At 50.0% G+C, this 16,452-nt stretch overlaps 1 pseudogene; it reads left to right on the top strand.

The window, feature by feature from the left end:
• Positions 1 to 12,813: 12,813 nt before the first annotated feature.
• Positions 12,814 to 13,697, top strand: LOC144095305 (uncharacterized; annotated as a pseudogene).
• The last annotated feature ends 2,755 nt before the right edge of the window (positions 13,698 to 16,452 follow it).

Here is a 16,452-nt window from a genome sequence, read left to right as displayed (position 1 = left end):
TCCCTTCCTGGCAAATGCCGAGTCATGGTTCAACTGCCGCAAAGCCGGTCACAGAAGCGACGTCTGTGTCAAACATGGAGTCCTTGTCCGGACAAGAACTTTCGCTGAGGACACCCAATTTTTTAAATAAATTATACCATGTGTTTGGCGCATGAGAGCCCGAGTTGCTTATGCGTCATAAAACCCAATACAACACAATACCATTCTGTGTCAAACTCAAGCAAAATGTCTGCCAGCGCTGTGAAGAGACTCATTCACCAAAGGAGCCAACCACGTGCGCAGCCAAATGCATCATCTGCAATGGACCCAACTTCACGGGCTCCAAGAACTGCAAGCAGCGTTTCAACCGACCCGGCAACGAATGGCCGACACCCAAAGAACATACGACAAAGAACGCAACCCTCCAGGAATCCCGCCGCAGGCAGCTTTCAAGCTCGAGAACCCGTGCCAACTCCCGTCACCGGTCCCAGTCCCGGTCCGAGTCCTTCCCACCCCTGACCAGACGACCCACGTCTGAGAAACAAGGAAAGACCGGACAGTCCACATCTGACAAAAAGGTAAGTTGGGGTCCGTGATCTCCTTCCCTTGTCCGTGAGAATAAACTTAAAGCACAGCTCGAAGAGCAGAGCAAGCAAATCCAACGCCAAAGTCAACAAATCGATATCCTTAGCAAGCAAATTCAATTGCTGCTACAAGGAATCCCACCGAAAGAGAAAATGGAAATCCTTCAAGATATCCCCTTTCTCAACCCGGTAGCTAGCACACCGAACTCGCCTACCCATAGCACACCTGCCAAGCACAGAGCAAAAGAAAACGCTACCACTGAGGCTGTCACAACGTTAGGAACCGTGATTAACGTGATCCCAATTCTTGAACAGAAAATGGAAAAGAAATTCGAAGCAATCACCGAAGACGAGCACATGGACCAGCAATCTCAACAACAGAATGAGGAGGTTCGAGCACAGATCTAGCGCTCACGACGCCATCGCTTCTCAGGTGCAGAGCAAAAACGACCAAGTGTTCCCCCACATAAATCAAATTCAACCCATTCGCTTTCAGACCAGTGAATGATGGCAGCAAACCAGAAGGAACTTAGAGTGTGGCATTGGAATCGCAGAGGATATCACTCCAAGCGAAGAAATCTGCAACTCAACATTCAATCTCTCTCTCACAGAAGTCCCCAAAATCATCGCACTACACGAAACTCAAGCTCCGGTCAGATTAGTCAACTACACTCCCAATAAGCCAATGAACAAACCCACACAGAGGGTACCAACCCTAGTTCACAGAGCATGCACCGCTACAGATGACCCCATAGAGGTTGAAGACATTGACTGTCGCCTAACAGAGCTGCTTCCCAAAACTAGAAATAGCACTAGCCTATACATCCTCAACCCATAAAGCAGCCCGAAAGGCAAGCAGCTCCCCTCCTCGCAGCCATAAGCAAAGTGCTCCATATCAGCGCTAAACGCCCGCTTATAGAGCTTGGTGACTTTAATGCCAGACACGTCAGCTGGGGGTACAAATTCAACTGCAGGAAAGGAGCACAGCTCTGGACACTAATTCAGAACGAGGGACTCACCCGCGTCAATAATCCGCAACAACATACGCGCATCGGTAACCGCGTGCAACACACCACCACCCCCGATCTCACACTCACAAAGAATATCACACATTATCAGTGGTCGCGCACGCAGACCTCCCTAGGCAGAGACCACTACATAATTCAAACCTCACTCTCGCTAAACTCAATCGCCCCCTTCATGAAAAAGAAGCTGCAGATCACGGACTAGGACAAATTTCGGAACCTCCAGAATGACTCCCCCACCCAAATCAAACACCTTGCGAGATGGGTGGCAGAACTCACAAAAGACGTCGCTACAGCGACATCGGAGATCCCGAGCAATCAGAAATCGGACGCGGTCGACAGCAGACTCCTTCACATGTGGGAGGCTAACTCCGGCCTGCACAAACGATGGCTTCGTAGCAAACAGAACAGATCACTCAAGTTAAGGATATCAGCCTTGATCAAGGAAATAGAGACACACGCGGCACAACTGACCCGTCAGCAGTGAGGACAGCTCTGAAACAGCATGGAGGACAACCTGTGCCTAAGAGACACATGGAAATTTCTACGCTGCCTCCTTGAACCCCACAACACGATGAGCACTCAACAGCGTGATGTAACGCGCCTCATTCACAAAATAGGTATGGATGATGATGCCCTCATCCAGAATGTGAAAGACAGGTACCTCACAACTCCCAAATTACCCCTTCCTTCCTTCCTACTTGGGCGTAGAAAACCCCGAGCTCGATGCGGACATAACAACGCGTGAGATTAGAGCAGCAAAGTTCAAACTTCGCACCACCTCTGCGCAGAATCAGAAACAGAATCACAAACAAAACGATACAAAATCTGGACGAGAACTCCATCCAAGCCCTAACAGAACTTTTCAACAATCACTGAAAGGAAGGTACTCTTTCCTCCCAGCGGACCCACGCGAGGGTCACTTTCATCCCCAAGCCACGAAAACCGCTGGACCTGTTAAACATCAGGCAATCTCCCTCACATCATGCTTCGGAAAGCTATTTCAGCACGTAATCCTAAACAGACTGCAAAATTACATGTAAGCAAAAGAGCTCTATCCGAACACAATGCTGGGAATCCGAAGCCATCTATCCCACATCCCTGACATTGCAAACGCACACAAGCATTGCTAGCCTTCGACCTCACTAAGGCTTTTGACGATGTCCAACACACAGCCATACTGGACGCCTTATCCAATCTAGGAGTAGGAACTCCAACGCATACCTACATAGCAGCTTTCCTACGAGACCACACAGCGTAAATCAAACTAGACCCTTTAGAGTCCCTCTCCTTTCCTCTGGGCAGCAGAGGGACACCACAGGGGTCAGTCTTATCTCCCCTACTCTTCAACATCACTCTCATCCCCACGACTCGCAAGCTAGAAAGCATCCCAAACCTCTCCCACTCCTTCTATGCAGACTACATTGCCTTATGGACCACTATAGGCAATGTTGGGACCATGGAAGAAACCCTTCAAGCAGGTGCGGACGTGGTAGTAGAGTGCGCAGCCTCTATAGGCCTCGCGTGCTCCTCAACTAAGTCTGAACTCTTGCTACTCCACTCGACCCCGAACCGCAACAGGAAGGAAAACTCCTCCGTACATGTCGAGGATAATGTTCTACAAGTGCCAGAGGTTTAAAAGGTACTCATTCTAGGCATGTTCTTACAAAACAATGGACGCAACACGCAGACCATCTCCAAACTAACAACCACGACATATTACACCATCCGACTGATTAGAATTACAGCCAACAAGCACCGAGGCTTGCCTGAACATGACCTGAGGCGGCTGGTGCAGGCTTTCGTGATTAGTCGGTAGGGTTTCTTCCTTCCCTACCTCTACCTCACAAAGGCGGAAGAGGAGAAGATAGATGCACTAATAAGACAAACATACAAGACAGTCCTAAATCTCCCACAACGATCTGCCACCACCCACCTCCTACGCATGTGAGTGCCCAATACACTACAAGAACTAACTGAAGCTCATCGCACGGCTCAGATTGATAGACTCTCCTCCACAAATACAGGTAGACACATTCTCGCCTCTCTAAAGATTCAGCCAACACGTCCACCCCCAACAACCCCCCCGCCATCCCAACACACATCAGAGACTGACTCATAGTTCACACTTGCACAAAAACGTACACCCAGTTCACAACCAGGCCAGACGCGAAACTCGTGCCAGGGCTTACATAAAGCTCATGCAAACGGCAAAGACGCGGTCTAAGTGGACGCAGCAGCTAGAGTACATCCACAATTCGGCCGACGCCATCACTGTTGCATCGCATGACCTCAAACACATAGCCTCGTGCTCGATTAAGGCGACAACCTCACTTGAAGCCGAAGAAGCAGCCATAGCGCTTCCCATCTCCTCCTCCGCTGCCGCACTCATTCTAAGTGACTCTAAAACAGCAATCATGAATTTTGCACGGGGACAGATTCATTCTACCACCGGAAAAATTCTCAGTTCTTGCTCCACAGAACCCCGACCAGTTCAAATAGTTTGGGTGCCAGCCAGCACAGGTCGCTGGCAATGAAGTAGCCTACTCTCTTGCTAGAGCGTACGTCAACTCAGCAGGACACAACTGTTGTTATCGGAGGCCCCGACAGCGGGAACAGACGAGCCCGGCAGGCGCCACCGAACTATGCTTGACCAAAAGGTGCTGTCATCCTGAGAAGAGGATTAGGAACGGCTCCTGGCGACGGTGAGCTGTGACGAAAGGCCTCTGATCCTTTCGTCCGGAGTATGGAATGCGGCATTGCTCCCGAACTGCGCCCTCACGTGGACCGGCAGAAAGACGCGAACAAAGGCGCCGAACCCGCCTCGCTCGCTTGCACGTGCGGCTAGACAAAGCGGGGGCGGACACGGCTGATTCATCTTACCCTCTGGAATGCCCGGGGCCGTCGGGACGCCTCTTTCCCACAGAGGGCATCACCGCCTGCTAAGCCAAAGCCCTTGTGCACATGATCAACCCGTCGTAAGCCACATTCCAGGACGCCTCTTTCCCACGGAGGGGGTCACCGCCTGCTAAGCCAAAGACCTTATGGACCTGCTCAACCGGTCGGAAACAATTCTAGGACCTCAAGGCGCCAGGATTCCTTATCGCCTGTGCACGTGTTTGTGGGGGCGGAGCGGTCACGGGGTTAGGGAAGAGACTATGAAGAGTGTGTCTGCCCATTGGATGCTTGATCAGCCACCGGTTTCCCTAGCTAGGTGCCTAGGCAACATCCACTGTATTTAAGCCGCGATTTGGCTGGTTTCACGGCACTCCAACTCTGACTTTTGGGTCTCCCTGGTTCTGTTGTAAATATGTAGCGCTTCATCTCTGACTTTTGGGTCTCCCTGCTTCTGTTGTAAATATGTAGCACTTCATCTCTGACTTTTGCTCTCCCTACTTCTGTTGTAAATATGTAAATAAACCTTCAAGTTCACCAACCCTCCTGAAGGCTTCCCTCCGCCGTCTGCAGAGTTCATCGTCATGCGGTGAAGACCTCGGTCCCGATACCCAAGCATATCACAACATAGACCGGGGTAGCGCTAGGGACCGGCTCGTAACCTATCATAAAATAACCCTCAATTACAGGAACAAAGACTCGTCTATCCCCCACCACACATCTCCCTCTCGAATGAACAACAAACTACTTGGAGACAGCTCGAGGCTCGCACATTCCCTTCACCGGCTTTGTTAGCCCTTACCCACCCAAGCCAATACAGACCAGACTTCTCACTTTGTGGGGCTCCGAAGTCAGGGTCTAAAACTCACTTGCGAAATAGTTTTTATTTCGAAAGCAATACTGCTCGCACTTTCGGCCCATCGGTGGTCGTGGCGCCTCCTTACACAACTGCGCTTCACGTGACCGTATGACGTCACGCCAGACCGAGAGACGGGGCCCCAGCTCGCGGCATCGATGGTGGAGGCGAAGCCTTGCGCGCCGCTGCTGCGACGCTACCGAGAGAGGACGCTCGCTAGTGTGACGTCACGCTAGGAGGATAAATGGGGCTACAGCTCGGCTCCTCGCAGTGGTCGGCGCGCTGCCTTGCGCTATGTAGGATTATGTGTACAAGGCGAGGCTGGAACGATCTGCTGCGGCCAAGCGACGGCGCCGTGCTGAAGGAACAGAAGAACGGCGAGCTAAACAACGTGCGTATACAGCAGTGTGGCGAGCACGCCGAAAAACATCGCTTGATGCGGGTGCATCTACAAGTTTAGGGCCAAGTTTAATGAGTGGTGTTAACGGTAGCGAAACTATGGAGACAACCAGTAGTTCGGAGGCAAGTTTCATGGACGCTCTTAATGCCGAGGAGACTATCATGGATGCTTCCCCAAACAGGAGGCGACGCCGCTCTTGCCATACTGTCCAACGGGCTGCCGAAGCGAAGTGATAAACGGATGATTATCTGCACGGGAGACTACAATAAGGATCCTACAAGAGACCATCGATTCATCCAAGCACTTGACGAGAAGCACTGTCTTCAGTTATGCCACCTGTAGCCAAAGAGCACCACCCAATGGAGTAGCAGTTTAGATCTAGTCATGTATAGGCATTCCGACGACTATGTGATCACCAATGTACAGACCAAAAGCCATTAATTCACGGATCACAAAAGCGTATTCATAGGATTAAATAAAGCAACATCACAGTAATACCATGTTGTGTCCAGTGTGAATCCATGTATAGCCATGCATAACATAGATAAGTCATAAGTGTACCAAGGATATCAATAGCAGAAACCAAGCAAAACAATGTATAGCCATAAGTTTAACAAAGGGCAACCATGTCCACACCATGAGCCGAACCAAGGCGGAGCCAAGGGTATTGCTTTCGCAATCTTCCAGGCTTAACCAAGCTAAGCCTTCAGCCAGTTTTTCTGTCCGTCTGTCCGTCCGTCCGTCCGTATGTCTGTCTGTCTGTCCGTCTATCTGTCCGTCCATCCGAGAGCTAACTTTAACCACATTTTATATCTCTGCCGAGAATTCCAACCACCATCTCGCTGGAACCTCACGGACAAAAAGGGTTAAGAGATTGCGGTCTCCAGTTCCGAACCAGCCTCACAAAGGCGGCTGGTAGAGTGGGCTAGACAGGTCACCGCAGGTCATGGACTGCTGGCCACCACCCGGGATCAAGGGCCAGATCAACCCTAGGCAATACTCAACCATAAGGCTCATCAATAAAGTTTTCACCTACCTACCTGATACCTCCTGTGTTTGCCTTCGTTTGTTCTGCCCTGCAAGCGTCATTCCGTTGTACTCGTTGTGACTGAGGGAAGGATGAGAACGAAAGTGCACGGGCCTGCCCACTGGCTCGAGCAGAGCCACCATCGCTGCCACGTGCAGAGTTGTGTGTGTTAGTGGATTTATTAAAAATAATAGTAAAAAGGAAGGAAAAGATTTTTGCTAGCCCCGGCATCTGCCATCGATACTGAAGCACCTGAGCTGGGGCAGCGGAAATAAAGGATAGCAGGCAGAATGCAGAAATGTAATGAAAGAGGTGAGGGGACAGAAAGAGAGGATGGGGGAAAAGTAATATGTACAAACTATTTACACAATGGTTTGTACATATTACTGCAGAATTGAAAATTGTTTTTTCGGGTAGGGAACGGAAATCGCGCAGTATCTGTCTCACATCTCGGCGGACACCTGAACCGAGCCGAAAGGGAAGAGATAAAGGAGGCAGTGAAAGAAGAAAGGAGAGCAGAGGTGCTGCAGTGCAGGTCTTCAGTATAATTTCGACCACACGGGGATGTTCCGCGGTGGCTCAGTGGTTAGAGTGCTCGGCTACTGAGCCGAAGCACCCGAGTTCGAACCCAACCACGGCGGCCGCGTTTGGATGAAGGCGAAACGCGAAGGCGCCCGTGTGTTGTGCGATGTCAGCTCACGTTAAAGACCCCCAGGTGGTCGAAATTGTTCTGGAGCCCTCCACTACCGCGCCTCTTACTTCTTTTCTTCTCTAAGTCCCTTATTTATTCCTTTCCTTACGGCGAGGTAAAGGTGTAGGACAAAATACGAGAGAGATACTGCGCCATTTCCTTTCCCCAGCAATATTAATAATTGGTTTAATAATTGTTTTTTTTTTGGGTGGGGGGGAAAGTAGGTGGCGCAGTATCTGTCTCATATATCAGCATATCCTTTTAAACGAACACTCGCCAAAGTCATAAAGGAAAAAAATAACCGTAAGAGAATTGACGTTTCGGCACCACTACGGGTGCCTTGTTCACAATGGGATGAAAAACGAGACGGGCTGCTGCTTATGTAGGGAAAACGTTGCGTATCGTGCGGATGTATATCTCGGGTAGATTGCCCTGCGTCCTGTTAATCGCTTGGCTTGTCATTTGTATGTGAAGGGATTCCTTGAGCAGACGAGTAGATAATGATTTTTCTTTCTCAAGTATGCGCGTGGAATCCCAGTCAATCAAGTGGCCCGTGTTTTGCTGGTGTTCGGCGAGAGTGTTAGAAATCACTTTTTTGTTTTTGACGTCACGCTGGTGTTCTTTGAATCGTCTCCTGAAGTCCCCTGTTTCGCCTATATAGGCTGCACCGCATTCTTTGCAAGGAATTTTATAAACTACCCCAGGGTAGCTGGTCTTTTCAAGCGGGTCCTTTGCTCGTACCAAATGGTTTCTGAGCTTGCTGGATGGGACATGGGCAACTTGGATGTCGTAGTCAGCCAGTATCCGGCATAACGTCTCGCTGACACCAGGGGCATATGGGATGGCTGCACGTTTTTTCTTATTGGCTGCATTTGCTTCGGCTTGAGGGGCCGCAGCGTGTCGTTCTTGTGATTGTAGCACTTGACGCGGGTATCCGTTCTTTGAAAGCTCCTTTCTTATGCGGCGGACTTCACGAGTTCTTTTGCATGGGCTTGAACAAAGCTTGAAGGCACGATTGTAAAGCGCCGCGGCAACGGAGCGTTTCTGCCCTATTGGGTGCGCAGAATGGAAATTCAGGTACTTCCCTGTGTGGGTAGGCTTCCTGTACACGCTCGTCGTGATGCCGTTTGCTGTTCGATGAGGACGTCGAGGAAAGGGAGGCGCCCATTGCTCTCTTCTTCCATCGTGAACTGAACGCTCTCTTGAAATGAGTTCAAGTGCCGTAGAAATTTTTTCGCATCCTGTCGTCGGATGATGCAGAAACAGTCGTCGACGTACCGCAGGAAAAAACTTAGGTGGCGGGTCGAACGACGCAAGCGCACGACTCTCTATCGTTTCTAGGGCCAGGTTGGAGCAGACTACGGAAATGGAGGCTCCCATTGCTGTGCCGAAGATCTGCTTGTACAACGTCTTGTTAAACACAAAGTATGTCTCGTTTTTCATCCCATTGTGAACAAGGCACCCGTAGTGGTGCCGAAACGTCAATTCTCTTACGGGTATTTTTTTCCTTTATGACTTTGGCGAGTGTTCGTTTAAAAGGATATGCTGAATTTCCCTCGCCAGACGGGTTTCCGTCGAACCCTCAACTATGTCTCATATATCGTTGGACACCTGAACCACGCCGTAAAAGAAGGAATAAAGGAGGCAATGAAAGAAGAAAGGAAGAAAGAGGTGCCGTAGTGGAGGGCTCCGAAATAATTTCGACCACTTGGGGATCTTTAACGTGCACTGATATCGCACAGCACTCGGGCGCCTCAGCGTTTTGCCTCCATAAAAACGCAGCCGCCGCGGTCGGGTTCGAACCCGGGAACTCCGGATCAGTAGCCGAGAGCCTAACCACTAAGCCACCGCGGCGGGTTCCCCAGCAACCAAATTTCAATTTTTTTCTTTAACGTGCACTAACATCGCAAAGCGCACGGGCGCCTTTAGCTCTTCGTCTCCACCGATTGTACCCAGAGCCATTCGCCTCTTCCCTCCACATCCTCTCCCTCTGCCCGGCGGACCCTCCCCCGCGCGGCCTAGAGGACGTCAAGACCTGGGAGAACTGGGAGACCCTGCTGCACTCGTAGGACCCGGCCGTGCAGACAATCGCCACCGGCCGGGCTTCCAGTGTTATGGACCTTAGGGACATAAACACTTGAGTGCAGTGGGGTCGTGCGGAGACCCAGAGGCGTGCGCCGACTTCCTCTCCAACAATAAAGTTTTTCTTTCTCTCTCTCTCTTCACCGAAACGCGGCCGCCACAGTGTGGTTCGAGCCCGGGTACTCCTGCTTAGTCGACTAGGAATTAGATTTGAAAATTGATTTTGAGAAAGGTGGACATATTAACTGTCTACATGACATAGACTCTCACATATCTGGGTGGACACCCGAACCTCGCCATAAAAGAAAAGATTAAGGAGGGACTGAGAGAAGGAAGGTAGAAAGAGGTGCCGTAGTGGAGGTCTCCGGAATAATTTTGACAACCTGGGGATCTGTTTGTTGCTGACAGGAAGAAAGAAATGAAAGTGCACAGGCCTGCTCACTGGCTCAAGCCGAGCCACAATCGCTAGACATGGTTTACGCAAAAAAGCGAGCAGCACTAAGACGAAGACAAGCACACTCAAGACAGAACAGGCGCCATGCGTGTGCTTGTCTTCGTCGTTTAGAGCCTGTACGCTTTTTGCGTAAACCATGTCAAGCTACAACCAACTAGCTCAAATGAAAGTCTTGCTGCACAATCGCTAGCACGTGCAGATAGAAGGAGAGTTGAAAGATGGGATAAAAAGACAGGATAGTAAAGACGCGCTAAAGACAATGCCGATCCCGGAGGTAGTGCAATACCGGGCCAACCAGTGGCGGCAGTGAAGCATCCTTCAAACTCTCCGCCACATTTCCAAAAATAAGTCCAATTGGACCCGTAACGGATACTCTACGGGGTCCGGACATACTTTAACGTGCACTGAGATCGCACAGCAAACAGGCGCCTTTTGCGTTTCGCCTTCATTGAAACCTCGCCGTAGGGCAATTGGTTTTTGAGCAAAGGAAATGGCGCAGTAATTGTCTCACATCTTGGTGGACGCCCTAACCGCGCCTTAAGGGGAGGAATAAAGGGGGGAGTGAGAGAAGAAAGGAAGAAAGGTGACGTAGTGGAGGTCTCCGGAATAACTTCGACCACTTGGGGATTTTTAACGTGCGCTGACATCGCACAGCACACGGCCGCCTTAGCGCTTCGCTTACATCGAAACGCGGCCCCCGCGGCCGTGTACTCCCCGGGTACTCGGGAACCCGGGTACTCCGGATATCATACAGGGTCCCCTAACAAACATGACTAGAGCAAGAAAAGGAACAGAGGCAATTCTGAGGAAAGCATACAAATGCCCTCTCCGAATGCCGGTCACAACTTCGACGGAAAAATTCCTTCAACTGGGCATAAACAACGTATATTGCTTTCATCCCGTTGGCTTGGCGCTTACATGACATCAGTGACATAAAATTTCTTCAGTACGCTGACATCACGGTGTGGAGTACTCACCAAGATCTCCGCAGTCAGGAGGCTGCCCTTCAATCTGCCTTGGATGTTACCCGTAATTACGCATCATCCATCGGACTACAGCTATCCGTGCATAAAACAACATACACGTGAGTCGCCAACCGCTGGGGAAGCCGTAAACTTGCTGCAAGTCCAATCTTTGTCTATCAGGAACCCCACTAATGGAAAGTCCGAGTGTAAAAATCGTTGGCTTAATGATCCACCAATAAGGATCAGCGACTGCATGGCTTTCTCAGGCAAAAAGGCAAGCTATTCAGACTTTGGGTTTGTTTAGAAGAATTGCCCCTAAAACTGGTGGCGCAGGCTCGTTCGTTGCACGGCAATTGGTGAGGGCAGTTCTGGAGCCACGTATTGTTTATCAAGCCCACTTTCAACATCTTACAAGAGCCCAATGGGATCGCCTTGAAGCCGTGAACCGAGAGGCTATGAGGACCATTACGTGCCTTCCACGCATCACACCAGTCATAGCTTTACAAGAGAATGCGCAGCTCAATGCCATTGATGAGCTGATGCAGCAGCGCCGTGAAGCGCGCAGCCTTAAGGCCAGTCTATCGCACTCCACGCATGCACTGAGGACTTATGCAACGTCACACTCCATTCTTCAACCGCCAACGCCAGTTCTTCCCCCATGGAAGTTTGTACAGCTCAGCGACAACAAGCCAACAGATTATCGCCGGCCAACATCTGCTCATTCGGCATCGTTGTTTCGCCAGAAATTTGAGGAACAAGATGCTTGCCTGCCTGAAAGATCCATTGTTGTCTACGTAGACGCAAGCATACAAGACTGCAAAGCCACAACAGCTATCTACTGTCCGTGCAGAACTGCCCTGAATCTAACCTCTTGGTTTCAGCTTACGGAACCCCCTTCGTCCTTTTGTGCTGAGCTCGTTGCAGTTCAAGAAGCACTCTGCTCTGTGGCCGACATAACTATGCTCCCTGCGGCCCGCGTTGTCATCCGCACTGACGCCCTTCAAGTTGTCCGGTTGCTATATGTTAGCCGCTGTCCCACGATCTGTCAGGACATCCACCGGCTCGCGGCACGCATCCCGCAGCCAGTACGTTCTCAGTGGGTCCCACGGGATCTGCTGACCTACCAAAGCCAGGCAGATTTAGCGACTCGTCTTGCGAATACAAACTCATCACCGCCTCGGCTCCTTCATTTGGACAATTTTACCCCCCTTTCATCAAGAAAGGAACTCCTCCGGCGCCGCACACGTGCTCTCATCCCTCCGTGTGCGGTAACCCTTTCCCGCGGTCTTTATCGTGCAGAGGACGTTGCGCTTAGTAGGATCCGGGTCGGGGTTGCCCTCACACCAGCCATCACTCGGAAGTGGCCTCAGTACCGACAATTGTCTCCTCGGCCAGGGTGTCCGATATGTAAACACGAGGACATTGAGGCCGACATTCATCACTTACTGTGGTACTGCCCAGCTCTCAGGCCTACAAGGATCCGGCACCTGATGGTAGCAGGTCTTTCACCAAGCAACCCTGCTTCATACATTGCCAGGACGCAGGGACCGTACCATCGTTCTCTACTGGACTTCATCAAATCAGCTTAACTTTTACCATTCATTTATTCTCTACTACATCATTCATCACACCTCAACCCGTCACTGATGCCCTCAGGCAATAAATTTCGCTTTAAAAAAAAGAACATATCCAGGCCCATCTTCTCGCGCAGAAAACCAAAATCATGCTGTCCCGAACGGGCATAAACACGCCGCGTTTACTGGGGATAAGGGACGCTGTGAGAGAAATCAACAGCACAGCGAGCGTACCGAATGAAATCAGGGGGATCATTGAGGTCAGCCCAATTCCGAGGAACATGCATCCAGATATACACAAGGCGAGAAGAAAGTTAACATCAGAAGCCCATGAAAGAAGCTTCGCCGGGAAAAAAGACTTATACATTGATGCAACCGCATACAACGAACGATACGGCCCGGTAGCCAGCGTGGTGATTCACCAGCTCAGAGAAATCAACTGCGCTTCTATCCAAACCAAAAGCATCCTCGACGCTGAGGAAGCAGCTATCGCACTCGCCATCATCCACCAGGGCGAGGAGCCTAATGTGCTCATACTTACAACCACGCAAGAGGCATGCAGAAGGAACAGCAGTGGACGCATATCCACTGCGGCCATCCGCATGCTCAATGCGAGAACAGTCACCTTTACGAGGTGCTTCATCACGAGGACACCAGACCATGAGGCTGTCAAAGGGACCCAAGTTGTGGACGCCATTGCCGGCAGAGGCACACGGAAGGGGAACTGGGCACAGTCACTAGACGGTATGGAGCCATCTTGGAACACCAACGAGCCCACAGGAGTACCTACCCCCCTCCCCACAAAAACCTGAGTAGAGAGCAGTCGTTTACCCAGAGATAACTGTAGACTAATACATACCCCAATCTCAGTTTACTGAGCAAAATCTACCTTTCAACATATGACCGCGAATTTCCGCTCCGCGGGAAACACTCAACGCTTTATCATGTTACATAGGCCTTTCAGAAAACGCAGCCAGCACCAATAAGCAACACATCAACACCGGAGCAGTGGGAGGCTGCGCTGTCCTGCTCGAAGCCTGTAGAAGGCTCGCAAGACTGCAAGTGCTACATGGGCCCTGGACTGAGAGACCCACCTTCGCCGCGAGAATCCTCCTTATCAATAACGTTCATTCATTCATTCCGGATATGTCACCGAGCGCCCTAACCACTGAGCCACCGCGGCGGATTGCATGCAGTAGTAGTAGTAGTAAGTGGTTTATTAAAATAGCAATAAAAATTGCTGGTGGTTTAGCTCCGGTTAACTCTGGTCGAAAACGAAAAGCTGCATCTCCTTGGCTACATTGTTGGTCTAGCGACTGGCGGTTTCCATAAATAGCCATACAGGCACACACAGTTGTAGGCATTTTTTTTATTTGTTAAACATCTTGCTTTCTTCAAAACACCTTTAAAGGCGCTCACATAATACAGTATATATTTATTATAGCTTCGGTGGTATTTACAACTGTATATTGCTCGTTGTATGCGGAGGAGGAGGAGGAGGAGAAATCTTTATTCTACTGTGCGGTTTGGGGGCATCTTCAGAGATAATTGGTTTTTGGGGAAAGAAAATGACGCAGTATCTGTCTCATTCACCTTCAGAGATGTTCTCGTCTTGGTTGTATTTTAATCAATGGTAGGTTGCCCTCAGTCCAGGGCTCCGCTGGCCACTGCCGCCCGTTGAGCTCGCTGCACCAGACCTCGTTGGTCATCACAGCGGTCGCTGGACAGGAGAGTCTCCCATTGCTCCGCACTCGGGATTTGTATTTGCGAACCGCGTCAGTGTTTTGACAGGCCCATGTGACGTGATATAGTGTGGATTTTTGGTCGCACCAGAGACATGTGTCCGCGCATATCGTAGTGTGCATATTGTTTGTATGTGTAGTTTTGGGTAAGAACCTGTCTGTAATTTTCTCCGTGACAGCTTCCTCTCTGTTGACAGATTGGTGTGGAGGGGGGATATCGGAGTCTGCTGCCTCTGTAGTTCTGTAGTATAGTCGAGTATTTCTTGGGTGTTGGTGTATGCGGATATATGGAACGAAATCTGGTTAAAAAATAATGTGGATTAGCTCAGCTAATCCAGGATATACAAAGCAAAAGATGTCGGCATTCACAGGGTCCATTGGCGTTGGCGTTGACAATGTTGTAGACGACGATGGCGTTGAGGAAAGGAAGGGCACATAACTGGCTCTCTGGATATGCGGAAGCCTCATTTGTGCTTTGATACATGTGACGGTGGTGAGAGAGAGATGTGGCCTGAATGCATTAGCGCTGACAGCGTTGTGGCTGACATGCGGCACTGAAGCAATAGCAGAACCGCAGCGTTCATTTGGTGATCAATCTCGCGATCAACCAACAACTGCATGCCACCTCCCAGTGTGGCAGAGAGGGCGCGGTGCATATCCAGTGTGCGGAACGCAATCAAAGCAGGCTTTGGCAGTTGGACACCAACGCCACGTACATGAAAATGAGACTGAGGTCTCCACTGACCCACAGAGCCGGTTGTGCGCCTTTGCTTTCGTGAAAATGAACGGCCTTTGCAAAGTTGTCAACGCCAATGAACTCTGTGAACGCCGTTGGCTAACTTGTTTTGTTTGGTTTTTGAAAAAAGGAAATGGCACAGTAACCGTCTCATATATCTCGGGGGACACCAGAACCACGCCGTAAAGGAAGGGATAAAGGAGGGAGGGAAAGAAGAGAAAACTGAAAATTGAAAGTTGAATTTTGAGGAAAAGCGCGACGCTGCGCAGTGGCGGAACACCTGTGGCTCGGCGCTATTAGTGGCCCATGCGCAGTAGTGACTAGGGAGCGAGAGAGAGAGAAAAATATGCGCGGAGAGGCGCGCGTGGTGACGTCATTTGCCCCATCGGAGCACCGCCACTGCGAAATTGCAAGTTGGTGGTGGTAGTGGTTTTATTAAAAATAGTAAAATGGAAGGAAAAGATTTTTGCTAGCCCCGGCATCTGCCATCGATACTGAAGCACCTGAGCTGGGGCAGCGGAAATAAAGGATAGCAGGCAGAATGGAGAAATGAAATGAGAGAGGTGAGGGGACAGGAAGAGAGGATAGGGGGAGAAGTTCTATGTACAAACTATTTAGCGGCCAGTAAAGCTTTCGCGTTATTATCCGCAGCAAGGCGCGCGTTGTGACGTCATGTGCCTCCTCAGAGCACCGCCAAGGCGAAATCGCAAGTTTTCGGCCAGTAAAGCTTTTGCTTTTAAAAAGTGTACCACCAACGGGGCTCCCGTAGCAGTACAAAACCAAGAAGGATCGAGGACTCGAAGCCATTCCTCATTCTACAGATTGTGGTCGCTAAGGGTGCATAATGAGGCACGCTGCTGGCCTCAAAAGCAAATCCCTTAGGCTGTATACTTGTGGCGATGGACGTACCTCAAAGCGTGATTGAGGCACACGCTGAATAACGGAGCCAGTTATGCACCTTTCAACTGAGTCCCACCGTCGATGGTGAGAAAACGAGACACTAATTTCATTTCTTACACGGAGGCCTCATAAAAGCTTTCGCACCAAACGTACTCGTCTCACGAACTTTCCAGCAAAAGTAGACGTTGATCAGCTCAAAAACACATCAAAGCCAAGAAAACTTCACTGCAAGTCAAGCCGGGGACTAGCTGCAGGGGCCCTCCAAGGCATTGCATTAAGCGCCTTAACTATTAACGGCCGAGTACAAAATATCTGCTAAAGTAAATTTAAACCCAAAGTGCAGGCCTTGCCTGCAGCCATTCGCGACGCTGCACTACAGATGCTGCTACAAACTGTTAATGAGAAAAAATTGCAGTGAAGGTGGTTGGACAATCTATACAGTGAAGGTGGTTGGACAGCGAATAATAATAATAATAATAATAATAATAATAATAATAATAATAATAATAATAATAATAATAATAATAATAATAATAATTGGT

Source organism: Amblyomma americanum, chromosome 6 (assembly GCF_052857255.1).
Source record: "Amblyomma americanum isolate KBUSLIRL-KWMA chromosome 6, ASM5285725v1, whole genome shotgun sequence".
Classification (NCBI taxonomy): domain Eukaryota; kingdom Metazoa; phylum Arthropoda; class Arachnida; order Ixodida; family Ixodidae; genus Amblyomma; species Amblyomma americanum.
Note: the sequence above shows the minus strand (reverse complement) of the source record. Positions and strands in the feature narration are given on the sequence as shown.